The sequence below is a fragment of the Electrophorus electricus genome, chromosome 16 (genome assembly GCF_013358815.1).
Source record: "Electrophorus electricus isolate fEleEle1 chromosome 16, fEleEle1.pri, whole genome shotgun sequence".
NCBI lineage: Eukaryota > Metazoa > Chordata > Actinopteri > Gymnotiformes > Gymnotidae > Electrophorus > Electrophorus electricus.
Genome location: NC_049550.1, coordinates 18,027,666 through 18,043,332, shown reverse-complemented (window position 1 = coordinate 18,043,332; position 15,667 = coordinate 18,027,666).

Below are 15,667 nucleotides of genomic sequence, written 5' to 3'. Positions count from 1 at the left end.
TGATGTGCCACTTTGGCAGAAGTTAGGGTGTGTTTCTAATAAAGAGATGACCAGCAGATGGCGCCAATGTGCCAGCTCACTACAATTGTCATGGGAGTGTTTTTAATAATGTTGACTTTGTACAGATTCTTCAGTCTATAGTTCTCATCATCTCCAGGCCTGGAGAGACACACCAGCACACCCTGTAGTGTTCATTTCCTCTTTACAACATTTCAGTACCCACATACTATCTACGAACTAAATATCTACACACCATTTACTCACTAAATATCTACACACTACACACCATCTACGCACTAAATATCTTCACACTACATACCATGTACACACTAAATATCTACACACTACATGCCATCTACACACTAAGTATCTAATGATGAAGCAGATTCAGACACAGAGGTAGAGTCCATGTGCAGGATTTTACTGGGAGTAGAAGAGTCGAGACAGGGACAAAATCAGAGAAAAAGCAGACGGGGGACAAAAACCAGAGCAGATACACACAACAATTCAAAGGACACAAACATACTAGCATTAGTGTAACATTAGTGAACAGGTGAAATGTTGAAATGTTTTATTGATTAATAATCGAACATGACTAATGATTGGCATGTTTTTAAGTGACAAACACCATTATTTTAAAGTGATAAACACATGAATATCATGGGTGTGTATGTGTGTGTATTACAGTATAGTTTAGGTATGTATATCATGGGTCTGTGTATGTGTACATTACATTATAGTCTATGTATGTATAGCAGAGGTGTGTATATGTGTGTATTACAGTATAGTTTATGTATGTATAGCAGGGGTGTGTATATAAGTGCATTACAGTATAGTTTATGTATGTATATCAGGCATGTGTATATATGTATATTACACTATAGTTTATTTATGTGTCTGTAGAACTGTAATGACCACAAACAGAGATGGAGTCACATGCAGTTTAATAGAGAACAGTTAGTCCACAGTCATAATCCAAAGCATATAAACAAGGGTCATAAAGCAAGAGAAGCAGTTAGCAAAGTAAACCAAACAGTCGAGTAACAGGCAAAGAGGGTAATCCAAAAGAACATGTGGAAATCCAAATAACTAGAAAAACAGACAAGATAATGAACAGAAATGTAACTAAAGTTGAGGAGACTTCGCAAAGACACAGTGACCACACAGGTCATAAATACAATGACTAGGACTAACAAGATACAGATGAGTACAATGACAGGTAATGGAACTACGTAGGGGTGGAATCAAAAGAACCCAAAACAAGGAAACATGAGGAAACAAACCAGGGAGTAAATAAACATAGTGGCATTGCTGTGGGAACCATGATGCCAGGGAGGGGCGTACATGACAAGAACTAAACAGGAAATCCATGAGTTCCAGGTCCTTTATTATTAGGGATGTGATTAAGGGCATTGTGAAATCCCTCTGGTCATAATGTTTTGTCTAGAGTGTGTTTATGTTTTTCAATTAATTTATTTGGGTTAATATTATTGAGAAATCGGTTGATACTCTGTCATGATTTCAGGAATATAGATTCTCATAAAAACATTATTTACCTCCTCTGGTGATCTTTCCTGCCGAATGTTTTATTGCTGTGATAATTGTAATCTTTCTGGTTTGTACCTTCTTACTTTCCATTTTTGATCTGAACTTTAGTAATGATGATAATGATGGTAATGATGGTAATGATAATGATGATAAATGTAATGATAACAGGTGTGTAAAATAGGTAAGTGTGTAAACCTGTCATGGCTCTTACCTTTCACAGCCACATATACAGTGATGTCATCATACCAATGAAAAGCAAAGATAAAATATGAAAGACTTACAGGCAACATTTACTCTTTTAAAAACATACACACAAACAGGACAAAAACCTGCTGTGGACTCCATATATCTAGAGAACAGCAGTAGTATCACATGGATCACCTTCATCCCTGAAAGACAATTTGAATACTTTTATTACATTCAAGCTCTTAACTCTACAACAAGAAACTTTCAAAGCAACTTCATCCCTGAAAAATTAAAACACAATTTTTCATATTATCATTAGCACAAAATTGCTTAAAATGCAGATTGAATATTTGATATTTGCTTCCTTGAATTCCTAAGATGTACAACAACACCCTGTTATTGCTGATCTGTGGAAGGCACTGGGTTTTGAGTGTGACTGGTGCACTCTTATATTTTGTGCTTTACATTGACTGACAATTTAATGTAAATAATAATCATAATAATTGGGAAAACACCTTTAATAAGGAAACTTCAACTGTTTGTTGCAGAGGCTTGTTTCAAGGACATACAAAGATGTTATGGGAAGCTGCATAGCACACAGTATTCTGTAAATAAATCAGTGTCACCCAGCAATGGACAGAGGATCACAAGGAATCATAGAAACACAAGAAAACATGAGAGACAAGGCTACATATCCTGTATGTTTCACGTTACGGCCCCACCCCTCCTCAAACGTTTTGGTGCGTCTGTGTTCGTCCGTGCTACCATGCCCTTTCTTGTCGTCCACCTGTTCTGTATTATGTGTAATCCTCTTGTGTGTATATGTCTCCTGTGTTATAGTACATGCTATTGGTATTTGAAAGGTGTTTAGTGAGGTGTGTGGTGTTAGATGTGTTGTCTGCGTGTTAATTAAAATGTATGTTTGAACATGCCCCTTCTCCGCATCCTATTTGCCTCGTCACGTCACAGAAACACCAACCTAAGAAGGATGCCTGGGAAGGACAAGAAGAAGGGGAAAAGATGAACTTCCCCAAATCGTGCCTGCAATCCCTCCTTGTTCTTGGGTACCCTCCTGACTCCCGCTACAAGAGAGCGTGGTCTGGGGGTGAAGGTGGAGGAGTCGGATGAGGTTGTGTCTGACCATAATGACTAGTATAATGATTTTCAGTCCTCGGAGTCGGACACCACGGACTTCTCCCGTACCAGGGTGAGACCATCACTCATTCTGGCTTCGCTCCATGGGATCACAACGGAGGAGGGACCTGCTGGGTACTACAGAGACCAACCTACTTACAAGGACAGGTACTCGGAGGTGGAATCCACAGAGTCCTGCATGGACCTTACAGAGGGATATGCGGAGTATGGAAAGTGAGGGGAGCGCCATGACATCACCCTGGAGTCGGACCGGAGGGCCGATCATGAGGAGGACCCGTCGATGGAGGTGGAGGAGGTACCTCGGGGGGATCCTTCCTCTCAGACTGACGTCACGGGCTCCGAGGGTGATGAGCCCCCAGCAACCAAGGCTCTACTTAAGGCTCTGCCCAGGACAAGGTGCTCTAGAGGGAAACCTCCCCCTCCGCACGACATCAAGGACGACGAGCCCCCAACACAGAAGGCCCCACCTAAGGCTCTGCCCAGAGCTAGGTGCTCTGGAGCCAGCAAGCAGTCCTGGGTGACTGGCAGAGAGACAGAGTCATCGGCAGAGGAGGACATTCCTCCCCCTAGGGCGAGGACTACCAAAGCGCAAGCGCCTACGCCTAAGCCTCGGGGAGGTCAAAAGGTAGCGGCAGCGGGGTCTGCTCCACCACCAGACAACACAACCAGCGCACCTACCCAAGTGCACACGCCGGGGTCTGGACAGCCTCCGCCAACCAAGACGGCAAGAGACCCTCCCTCCCAGGCTGGTTGGCGGACGACCCAGCCAACGGCTGAGGCTTCCCCACTCTTCCCCAGACTGTTTAATTCGTGTAGTGTTGTGCCTGTTTCTGACACAGTGTCTCTCCCCATTACCATAAATGTGCCTGTCCCTTTGTTCTCCTCGGTGTGCATGTCAGTCCCTGTCAGTGTGTGCATTCCTGTGTCTGTCTTCGTGTTAGTCCCAGCGTCCTGCTCGCGCTAGCCCGGGGTGGACTGCAAGTATGTGGCAATGCAAGGAAGAATGCAAGCATGAATTAGATGGTCTGGAAACAAAAGGCACTTTTTAATGAAAGCAAAACCAAAAGATGATAACATACAACATGTAGCATAAATACAATGACAATACAGCCACAAAGATCTGATTTCCCACATTGCACCTGTCCAATGACATCACATAACTCTAATGAACTACTCGATGGATTCCACTTTCTCCCATTCTTCATCATAGGGGCCACTGTTTGAACACCAGATCCTTCGATGCTAACAAATTCAACTTGTGATTCACCTTAGCACATTTAAATTCTTCAACTAAGCCTGTCAGCTGTAGCGCCATCACTTCTCTCCCTTACCATGATGTACTACTTAAACAACGCGGCACCCCTAGCCACTTCCTTATAAACTTATTCCCAATCCTCTCTAGAGGATTTCTGTACTTGTTCTGTGGCATGTTATTCATGTATTCTCTGATTTTACCCACATGAATGACTAGACGTTTGACCATGTAACCATATAACTATTTTTATCCTAGTAAGTCATGGATGATCATTAAAACAGCCTATCAGTCAGTCAATGGTCCATGATACTTCATGCAATATCAGTGAAGTGTCTGATGATGTACAGGATGCACTTAAAAATACCACCACAGCTCCCTGTGGAAAACCTGCTAAAGGATAAAACTCTGACCTGCTTCAATAACAGATTCATACACACACAGCTGAGTAACAGCAGATTCACACACATACAAGTAAGTAAAAGCACATCATTAAAAGATCAAAGGTCACTCAGCAGGAAATGTATTTTTATTTGTTTATTCTCCCATTTATGTCAGTAATAGAGGGAAAACACAGGTGTACTTTACCCTTAATCACTCAACTATGTCAGTAATAGAGGGAAAACACAGATGTACTTTACCCTTAATCACTCAACTATGTCAGTAATAGAGGGAAAACACAGATGTACTTTACAACTTTCTCGATGCTGGAATAGCCAACAAGTTAGCTCTGCTGCTGGTCCCACTGGATGAACCCTTAGCCATTGCCCCCATTGATGGTCGGTCCCTTGAGCCAGGGGTTGTTAGCCAACAGACTCGTCCAATCACATTGCGAGTTGGTCCACACACTGAACAGATTGTGCCATATATTATCCATGCTCCCAACTTGAAACTGATTTTGGGGTACCCCTGGCTTCAGCAACATAATCCCCATGTGGACTGGCTGACCTGGTCAGTGCTGTCTTGGGGTTTGTCATGTCGGAGCCCCTGTTTGCAGCTACCCAAGCCTCTGTCTGGGTCTGGTCAAGGTCCTGGCAGTCCAGGCCAGTCTCGAGTCCCCCAAGAATACTGGGACCTCAGGGACGCATTTAGCAAACAGAAGGCCCAGCTACTGCCTCCCCACTGCAGGTTCGTGAAGAACTTTAGCACGGTTGCAGCCCCACTGACCGCCTTGACCAGGAAAGCATCTGGTTGGTTCTGCTGGTCCACCGAAGCCCAGCAGGCATTCGAAGAACTAAAGCGCCTTCTAATCACGGCTCCTATTCTTCGGCTCCCCAATGCAGAACTTTCATTTATCATTGAGATGGATGCATCTGAGATGGTTGTTGGTGCAGTTCTGTCCCAGCGATCAGGAGAGGACAAAAAACTGCATTAATCCACGCCAGGCTAGATGGTGACTGTTCTTTGCCCGGTTTGCCATTTGTCGGTTGTTGGGGGCAGAAGCCAGCTTGTCCTCTGGCTTCCATCCCCAATCCAATGGCCAGACAGAGAGAGTTAACCAGGACCTGGAGTGCACCCTCTGCTGTCTGGCCTCTTCCTGCCCATCCTCTTGGTCTGAGCACCTATTATGGGCGGAGTTCACCCACAATACCCTGTGGCACTCCTCCTTAGGCATGTCACCATTCGAGTGCCAGTAAGGTTATGCTCCGCTCATGTTTGCTGACCAGGAGGATGATGTGGGTGTCCGGTCTGCTGAGCAGACAGTCAGGCGCTGCCGCTTGGCCTGGCGGAGGGTGCGCAGGGCTCTCATATCTGTTCCGGCTGCTCAAAAACCACCTACACTTACAATATGAGGCTATAAATAGTTGCTATATAATAGTGATGCTATAAATAGTTTTATCTACTGTGTGTACATCCACTTTGTAAAAGGAGTTCCCCCTATAGAATCAACAAATACAGAAAACAGCAGACATCAGTAATTGTTTGCAATGACTGTAACAATAATCGCACAATATGTGAATTTCTAGGACATATGCATGGTGCTGACGCCATCTTTTGGTCAAACACCACTACTGCATAGATTCTGAACTCAGTCACTGTTTCTCAACCTTGTCTTCTGGGGTCCACCAGATGGACCCCATTTTTGCTCCTAACCAGCTCCAAATACACCTGTAGCAGGTATTCAGTGCTCTTGATGATTCCAGTGTACAAGGAACTGAAATACAGAGAAGAGTGGCTGTCTGGTTTGTCCTGGGAACTGAAAATAAACTAGCGTATCTGAACTGCCCGTTGCATACAGTGACCAGACAGGAGATTTCCCAGTGTAAGAAGTCAACCAGACTGTAACCTGTCTCAAAAGAAGTGTCTCCTCCCGAACATTGGAACAGTAACAAACTTTAATAAAAGAATATTTTTGTTTCTTATTAAAGGGATGAGAAGTGGACATTTAACTGTTTTGAACTATGAATCCACAGTTCCCTGAGTGGCTGTAACAGGGTCTTCAACCTGGATCAATTAACCATGCATCATCTCACCACAGGAGACTGTTGTACATCACATTTCAGAGTAATTAACCTTACCCCTTTCATTGTAGTACCTGCACATTAACCTTTATAATTGTTATTACCTTCTCAGTTCAAGTATAATAGGCTGAGGAAGACTATTTGAGCAATGAACGTCACTGGCAACATTAGGACAACTATAATGTTTATGTAACAATCAAGTTTCTGTAAGTAGTGTGTCTCTTAAGGAAGAGTGTAACTGTTTTCTTTAGATATTGTTGTGTGTTTTATATTGCTTTCTTGTCATTTAGAAACATGCATACTCAGTGCTCAGGTGAAATTATTGTGATGGAAAAGTATTCACTTAATATGGCCTAAAACCCACCTCACATAAGCTCTAGTATAAATTTAGTAGAGAAATGTACACTCATACACATCCACACACCTGAAAAAATCTTGCCCAGGTACTCACATATACCTACCGAAAAATAGGTGTATACACACGCACACACACACACCACCTACAGAAACCCTCACCTAGGTACACACACGCCATCCTACTGAACCCAGAACAAGGTGTACACACACACACACACACACACACACCTCACCTAAGTACAAACACACATTCTGTCCTATTTTGTCCTAATAGTGTTGTGTTATTCCTGTGTTATGAGTTAGTCCTATTATTTCAGTGGCAGTGAGTGTGTGCATGCACACACATGTACACACACTGTTACGAAGGCTTAAGGCAGCCAACCTACCCTGAACTCAGGTCCGACAGAAGGTAACCGTGAGCTGTGACCACCAGACCAAAGAGTTCCCTGGCATTGCAGCCAGAGCACCCATTTAACCTTCTTAAGTGACAGTCTCCACACCATCCTCCCCTCATCAGGGGTCCTCACACTGGGCTACACCATCCCCATCCCCTAATTTAATACTTATTGTTAGGTATTGTTTATGTTGTTTAAGATAGACCTTATGTGTTTTGCTGTGATGAGGGCAGCAGTGAGGAAGCAAGAGGCAAAGTTCCAGCAACAGTTTCTTTATTATCCATTTTTATATAAGCAATGATGGTGATATTGGTCTTCCAGGAAAGGGGTAACGACTCTCAATAGACTCTTGTGGTCTTGACCACTAATGTGCAGCGTTGTTCCTCCGAACCTGTGGGTGTATAAATACTCCAGTAGTTAATGACTCGCAGGTGTCTCCTGTCAGAAGACAGGTGATTGCGAGCGGGGAAGGTGAGTGGTACAGTCCTGGCCTGGTGAGGGCTCTTTAGGGGACCGGCCAGCCATGATATTTTCACTTCTAGGTATCAGCATTCATCCCTGTATTCTACAGTATTCTAGTTCACTGGTATGTTTAATTCTAACTTACTGTACTGTACTTGAATATATTCTATGAGTAAATTATAAAGCACTTTTGTAAGTCGCTCTGGATAAGAGCGTCTGCTAAATGCCGTAAATGTAAATGTAAATGTAAATGAAAATGTTTGGTGTCTCTATCTTTGTACCCGGTCAGATATCTCATATCCCCCATGTTACTCACTGCTCCAGTTTCACTTCATCTAAAAATACAACTGCACATTCACAAAATAAAATGTAACTAGATACATCAATCAGCTAATTTATAACAGTAATCTATAATCTGTCCAGTTTATGCAATCAAAACACTGCAGACACTTCACTGCATCAACAGTCCAGACCTGAACCATTTTAGACTGCATTTCCTCCCTCTTTAAAAATGGTGTGTATACTGGGACCAGGTGAACAGTGTTGTGGTCACACACACCCAGTGGGGGTTCCTGGATGCTCTATTGGCATTTTTATAGACCCATAACAATGGTCCAGGATTTTATTTCCTCTCGTAGGGCAGGTAATGTAGCACTGGATGTCACTGACAGTCTTTCTCATATTACAATGATTAAAATCTCCCATTATGAAGTTTGGGGCACAAGGAGAGAGAGTCTGAAACTTGTGTATGACTCTGTACATCATATCAGCAGCATGTTTAGTAGGCTTTTGGTTGTACACAACAGTTAAAAATATGTGTACCAACACAGATAGAAGTTCAATGTGTGCAGTATATATCCTCTCCCTAATGAGTACACCAGCTTTGATTTATGTACAGACAGACACCTCAACCTTGACATTTCCCCATAGCACTTACATCTTTGTCCAAACATATATATTCACCAAAGCCTGTTATTGCCATAGTCAGTGTCCACTGCCATAAACCAGGTTTCTGTAAAGACCATAACACATGTGCTCCTATAGTCTGATATACCTGATGTTGGCTTGAATCATCATCTACTTTGTTTCGTGCAGACTAAATGTTGGCAAGATTGACAGATGGTAAGGGAATGTGACTGAGCTTGTTTTTTTAGTCTAAGCCTAATGCCACCTCTTTTCCCATGCTTGCACATTTTAAAATTATATTTCTATAAATGAGAGAATACTGAATTTGACTTGAACCTTGGTGTTCTACCAGTTGTGTGTGTGAAGGAAGCTCAGGTGTTTCTGCAGGACGCAGGAGGTTATTCTAGCTCACACACACACACTGAGGAGCCAGAATACACACTACACACTGAACCCTGCATAGAGGGGTTCAGTGAATGTGGAGCAGAGTGTGTGTAAATGGGTGAGTGCATGTGTGTGAGAGGAGATGCTATAGAAGGACAGAGTTCTGATGGACCAGTCCACATACACTCCTACTCTGTTGGAGCTCGGGGGGGTGGCAGAGATGGCAGTGAACTTCTTGTGCCAGACAGTGTAACTGACATTAGACCTGACATCATCATCACTATCGGAGTAACTGTTATTAAAGCAATAAAGACTCCAGGACTTTATATTCAATCCAAACCCACAGTCATCAATGAATGCTTCCTTCCTGATTCCTTTATATGTCACTGCTATATCAGCATCTCCACTCCACGCAGCCTCCCAGTAACAGCGACAACACACATTCTCTCCACACACACTCTCTCTACTCAGCACATTCCACCAGTAATGAAATCTCGCTGAGTTATCAGGATATGACGCTTCCATTTCACATGCATCAACTTTCTGTAGCTCTCAGATAGAGAGAAAAGTGTGTTTGCAGTGTTCGGGTCCAGTGTGAGCTCACACGCATCTGCACACAAGAAGAGAAATTAGAGGAGAGGACACAACACAACTACTGTGCATGTTTGTGTGTGCACATGCAAGTGTGTGTGCATGCAAGTGTGTGTATGTGTATTTTAAAAATATTTTATAATTTCTCTTTTTCAACTCTATTTTCCTTTCTCACTCACAATCCCGCAAAATACAGACACATTCACAAACACAGTGCACGACTTCTACACCTCAGATAAAGACATGAAACCTGTTACAGGTTAGACAGGAGAAGGTACAGAACCAGCACTGTGGGTGTGGGAGGAGCCAATCTTCCACAACTCACAGATGCCACTCCTGTCTGTACACTCCATAGACACAAACCAGCAGACGAAACACTTTGTCCAGGGGCAAATGTGTACTGTGTTTCTGCTGCAGACTAGAGGCTGGGGAACATTTATTTGCAGAATGCTCCTGCCTGAATGTCCTGTTTGGTTTCTTGCTTAAACTGTGTTTAAAACAAGGCCTGACATTTACATTGAGTCTGTTCATACTGGGGTTGAAGACCATTTTCTCACAGAGGATTAAATGTTGAATTTTAAACTGTTTTTTTTTTTCAGGTTAAACTGGATAAACTGATTAACTAGGAGGAGCAAAGTAAGGGGACAGGGCAAATCACTTAATAGCATTGAATATTCTTAAAATACAGTAAATCTATGAAATGAAATTTCTTAGGACTAATATAGATACCTGATTACTGATTTTCAGTCATCTATGTATAACAGATCACCACAAATCTCACACTGAATTTTTGGTTAATTTCCACCACAATCATGACTGTCCTTTTAAATGGCCTATTAAAACATGCTTTCAGCATAAGAAAACTTTGAGATTTTCTCAAAGAATATTAAATTACCATTAAAGCAACTGTGTGACATAAAAGTATTGAAAGTATATAGAATGTTAGTAAAGTTCTTTATTTGCTTGCTCACATCTTTGTACAACAACACGCAAATGCGTGTTGAAAACTTGATTTATTTGGTTATCCACTTAGTCAGCTACAGTCATGCCCACAGCAAAACTTTGCTCTGCGTTCTAATGGAACTTAAATTATGGAAAACTAAACAGAGATGTGAATGGATGTCTTGGCCCAAGTGTTTACTTCAATTTGAATCCTGAATGATCATGTGTACAATTTCAGATAACTGGTTTTAAATTGAACAATTGTACAAATCGTACAAAAATGACCTTAAAACTGGAGATACACATAGGGGTTAACTTGTGTTTCAAACATGCTACTAATAGATGATGATTGGAAGCCACATCTGCTCACCACCAAACACGTGCATCCTTGATAGGTGTCCTGAATGTCTTTGCTATGCATATGTGATCTATTTGATCTTCAATAGACGTGATTGGTGAAATGCAAGTGATCTTATGAATTCTTTTGTCTTGAAAGATACTTCTACCAATAACAAACTTGTTTAGGACATATTGTAGGGTACTGTTTATTACAATGATGTAATCTGCTTTTTTTGCTAAAGCTAAATAGAAGCTGGCTCAACAAACTTATGAAGGCTAACTGAAAAAAATGTGAAACATTTACAATAAGTCAATTCAATGTGGAGTAGCAAATTTTTTATTTGTTTTTTTTTTTTTAATGACTTCGATTCAAGTGATCTAGTAATATTTGGGAGTAACCACACGGAGTGACCAAAGCAATTTTCAAAAACTCCCCCAATATTTCTCATTTTCAAAAATACTTTAGACCCAGAGTAGCTTATATGGACATAAGAGCATGGCTCTGATGACAGAACGATGACACGACAGCGGTCTGTTGGACCATGTCAAACATTAACCATTCCTGATATGCTGCAAATAATTATACAGCCTACAATCAACAGTTGGAACACCTGCTATGGCATGAGGGACTCTTCAAAGTGGTGCTAAATGTAAAATTAATTATACATATAAAAGCAATTATAAATGTAAAAGCAATTATGCTTTCTCACAAGTTTTGTAACCAGACAATAAATAACTTTTTAAATGGCAGTGGCTGAGTTTATGACATTCTGAGTCTCCTGGAATTCTTGGAATTCTCCACAATCATTCCACACACACTTGCAGTGATCAAAATATAGGCAATATATTAAATATTCTGACAATTAATCTTGAAGGATATTCATTAATTTACCTTTCAGGATGCAAATTGTAAATGCAACTACAACACCACCAAAAACTGATATACAGATGATTGCAGTCTTCCATGCATGAAAACCTTTTCCTGAAATACAAACCAGATAAAATCAGGTCTAATAACAAAGTACAAGTTTAGGTTACCAACCTATAATAAAGAAATAAAATTGAGACATAATTATTTAGTAATGATAAGTAGAGAATGTTTGGCTCCAATTTTAAACTGTAAATTGAAGAATGAACATGAAAGAATAATAACTTTATTTGTACCTTTGATACAATTAAATAGAACACAATGTTCCTTACAAAATAAAAAAAGTAGTAAAATGTAAAAATATCACAAAATGTGTTAAAAACAATGTGATGTGTTCTGCAGGTTTCAGTGAGGTGTTGCCTTTCTGTTGCTCTTCTTTAAACAGGCCTGTCCTGCCTCTGTAAAACTATTTGCTCATCATTTCTGTCTTCATAATTAGCACTTGTAACACTTGTCATATAATTGTAACAATGCATTTTTATTATCTTTCTAGAACAATAATTGAAATAACCACTGATACTGCACCTATGTCGAGTAAATGAAATTCTAGTACCTATTGTAGGGTATTGTTTAATGCACTTATTGTTATCTGAGATGGAGCTTATATGTGTTTTGCACTTCTAGGCATCAACATTGATCCCTGTATTTCAACAGTATTCTATTTCTGTGGTATCTTGAACTCTAACCTACTGTACTGGCTCGGATACATTCTATGAGTAAATGACAAATGACTTTTGTAAGTTTCTCTGGATAAAAGCATCTGCCAAATGCAGTGAATGTAAATAATATGGCATTAACCACTGGATTTGGGAGAGGGCCAATTGAGAGAGCAAAGACGACTCCCAACTCAAAAATAAGGAGGTGATACGACTACACAATGGTGCATTAGTTTCTGTGTACTTTTCTTAAAAATAATGAGGTTGTATGACTCTACAGTGGTACTTTTTGTCACGGTAGGCTGGTCATCTAGCAGGAGAGACACGCCCAATTTCTTTCTAAATTCTGTCTCTGGGAGTTCCTTTTTTAATCTTATGATTATTTCAAATTTATAATGAAAAGATTACACTGCAGGTACACCTACTCTCAGTCGACATCTGGAACTCAGATATCAGAATTGATATCAGAAGAAAAATAGTGGGATTGGTGGGTCCCTAGGTGCTACTATGGTCATACCTGAATGGCTGGTGTCGTATGTGGACCATGTAATTTTATGAAACATCTGTGCTAATATTGTTGAAATGTGGATGTTCCACAAAATTAATTTTGACTTCTACTCTCTCCACTTCACAAAAATATAATTCACTTCGGGCAATATAAAATGATAAGTATAAATATAATAAGTATATATATTAAATATGAGAAGTCAGATGATAAAACTGTGATGGTTCTCACCATTAACTGTGATTTGAAGAGTGATGTCATCATACCAAGACTCTGATTTGATTAAACACTTATAAATGCCTTCATCAGAAATTTAGACTGCTGAGACTTTCAGTGAGGTGTTGTGATCTTTAAATAGGCCTGTCCTCCCTCTGTAGGATTTTGTCTGATCTTCATTTCTGTCTTTATGTCCTTCATAAAGATGTACAAGTCAGTTTTCTTGAGTCAGATCTGGTCTGAGCCACTCCAGTGTCATGTCCACGGCACTGATGTTGGGTTGTTTTAGAACAGGGCAGAACCAGGTCTTCACCACCATTAACAACCAGAGGAACACCTGGACCAACAACAAAATAAATATAAATATGTACTGGGAGAATGTGAAGTAGAGACAGCAGCAACACAGCCAGCCAAACTTGATCCCCAGCTGAAGTGTTTGTCTGTGTAATCCTGAGCAGAGTTTGACAGACTAAAGCCCATCTGTAGGGTCTAATCCTATAATGGGTTTGATAGGTCACATCCTCAGGGCATTGGTATGTGTTCATTGTTTAAAGCTATACAGGCCCCTCATGAAGCTTGAACTCTACTGACTCGTCACTCCAGAGAACACATCTCCACTGCTCTAGAGTCCAGTGGCAGCATGCTTTACACCACTGCCTCCGACGCTTTGCATTGTGCTCAGTGACGTAAAGCTTGGATGCAGCTGCTCGGCCATGGAAACCCATTCCATGAAGATCTCTATGCACTGTTCTTGAGATAATCTGAAGGCCACATGAAGTTTGGAGGTCTGTAGCGATTGACTCTGCAGAAAGTGGACGAGCTTTGCGCCTCAGCATCCACTGACCCCATTCTGTCATTTTACATGGCCTACCACTTTGTGGCTGAGTTGCTGTCAGTCCCAATTGCTTCCACTTTGTTATAATACTACTGACAGTTGACTGTGGAATATTTAGTAGCGAGGAAATTGCACGACTGGACTCATTGTACAGGTGGCATCCTATCACGGTATCACACTGGAATTCACTGAGCTTCTGAGAGCAACCCATTCTTTCATGTTTGTAGAAGCAGTCTGCATGCATAGGTGCTTGGTTTTATACACCTGTGGCCATGGAAGTGATTGGAACACCTGAATTCAATTATTTGGATGGTTGAGTCAATACATTTGGCAATATAGTATATCTTTATACTAAATTTATATTCTTTTAACTAATGGCCTAAACTTTAACAATACTGAATTAAGCATTCGACACCTCTAGGGGGCTCAACAGTGAGGTCTGGCATCTCCCAGCCTCACCCTCCTCCAAGCTCACTTTAAACCAAGCTGCACCTCTTTAAACACTATGACACTACCAAACACAACTTGTAAAATCCATAATGGCCTGTCCAGCCCCACTGGCAGTGGCAACACCAAGCATTCCCCAACAGATCCATCCTGGCCTCTCCGGTGACTAAACCCACTGGTACATTTAATACATGCTCATTGCCACCAGTTCCATCTGAATATATCATATTACACAATGACACAACAACCTCAGCCATTCCAAAATTATGGTGCATTACCCCAACTAGTCTGTGCTTTCCTTATTCACAACCACTGGCTAGTCATTTCAGATACTTCTGATAATCTGTTAACTTTCAGAATACATAACCATGCCCAGTCTCAGCGTAATAAATGCAATACACTGTGGAACCTGTAATTTTTTACCTATGTCCACTAGCAATTTCCAATCTTGCACTTCACCCCATCTACCAATATTTATAGCCTGTACTTGCTCTCCAACACGTTGCTCCTTTCGCACAAACCTAATCACTTTTTTTTACAAATACCACTAAGGACAGTAGTTGTCAGGGTCACCATATTTTCCCTAAGTGGAGGCAGCTGAAAATCATCTTCAGTCACACCACATCTAGAACCTACTTTGAGGCCCTGTGATGGTGTAAGTACATCACAAGTACATCACAAGTACAAGTGATGGTGTAAATACATCACTAAATCTAAGGTCAGGTACACTTTACCTTAACTGTGTTAAAGAACAATCTATAAACATAATATGCATTAAACGTTTACACTGATGACTTGAAACACCTGTAAAAAAGAGAAAACAGAATAGATCAAACTATCTTGTGTAAAAAGACATGTACACATAATTAATGGCCATAATATTTATGTGTTGTTTATATAGGTTCCTGTCAATTGTTATGATTTTGTCCTGTTATGTGTTAATTTCTATGTACTACCCTTTTGATCAAGATGGAATGGCCCAGATGCTGAAATGGAGGGGTTTCCTGTTTAAAGAGGGGGATAGTATTGTTTAGATAGTAGATATAAATACTTTTATGGGTACACTTTGTATCAGTAAAATCAAGAGCACTGGAGTATTGC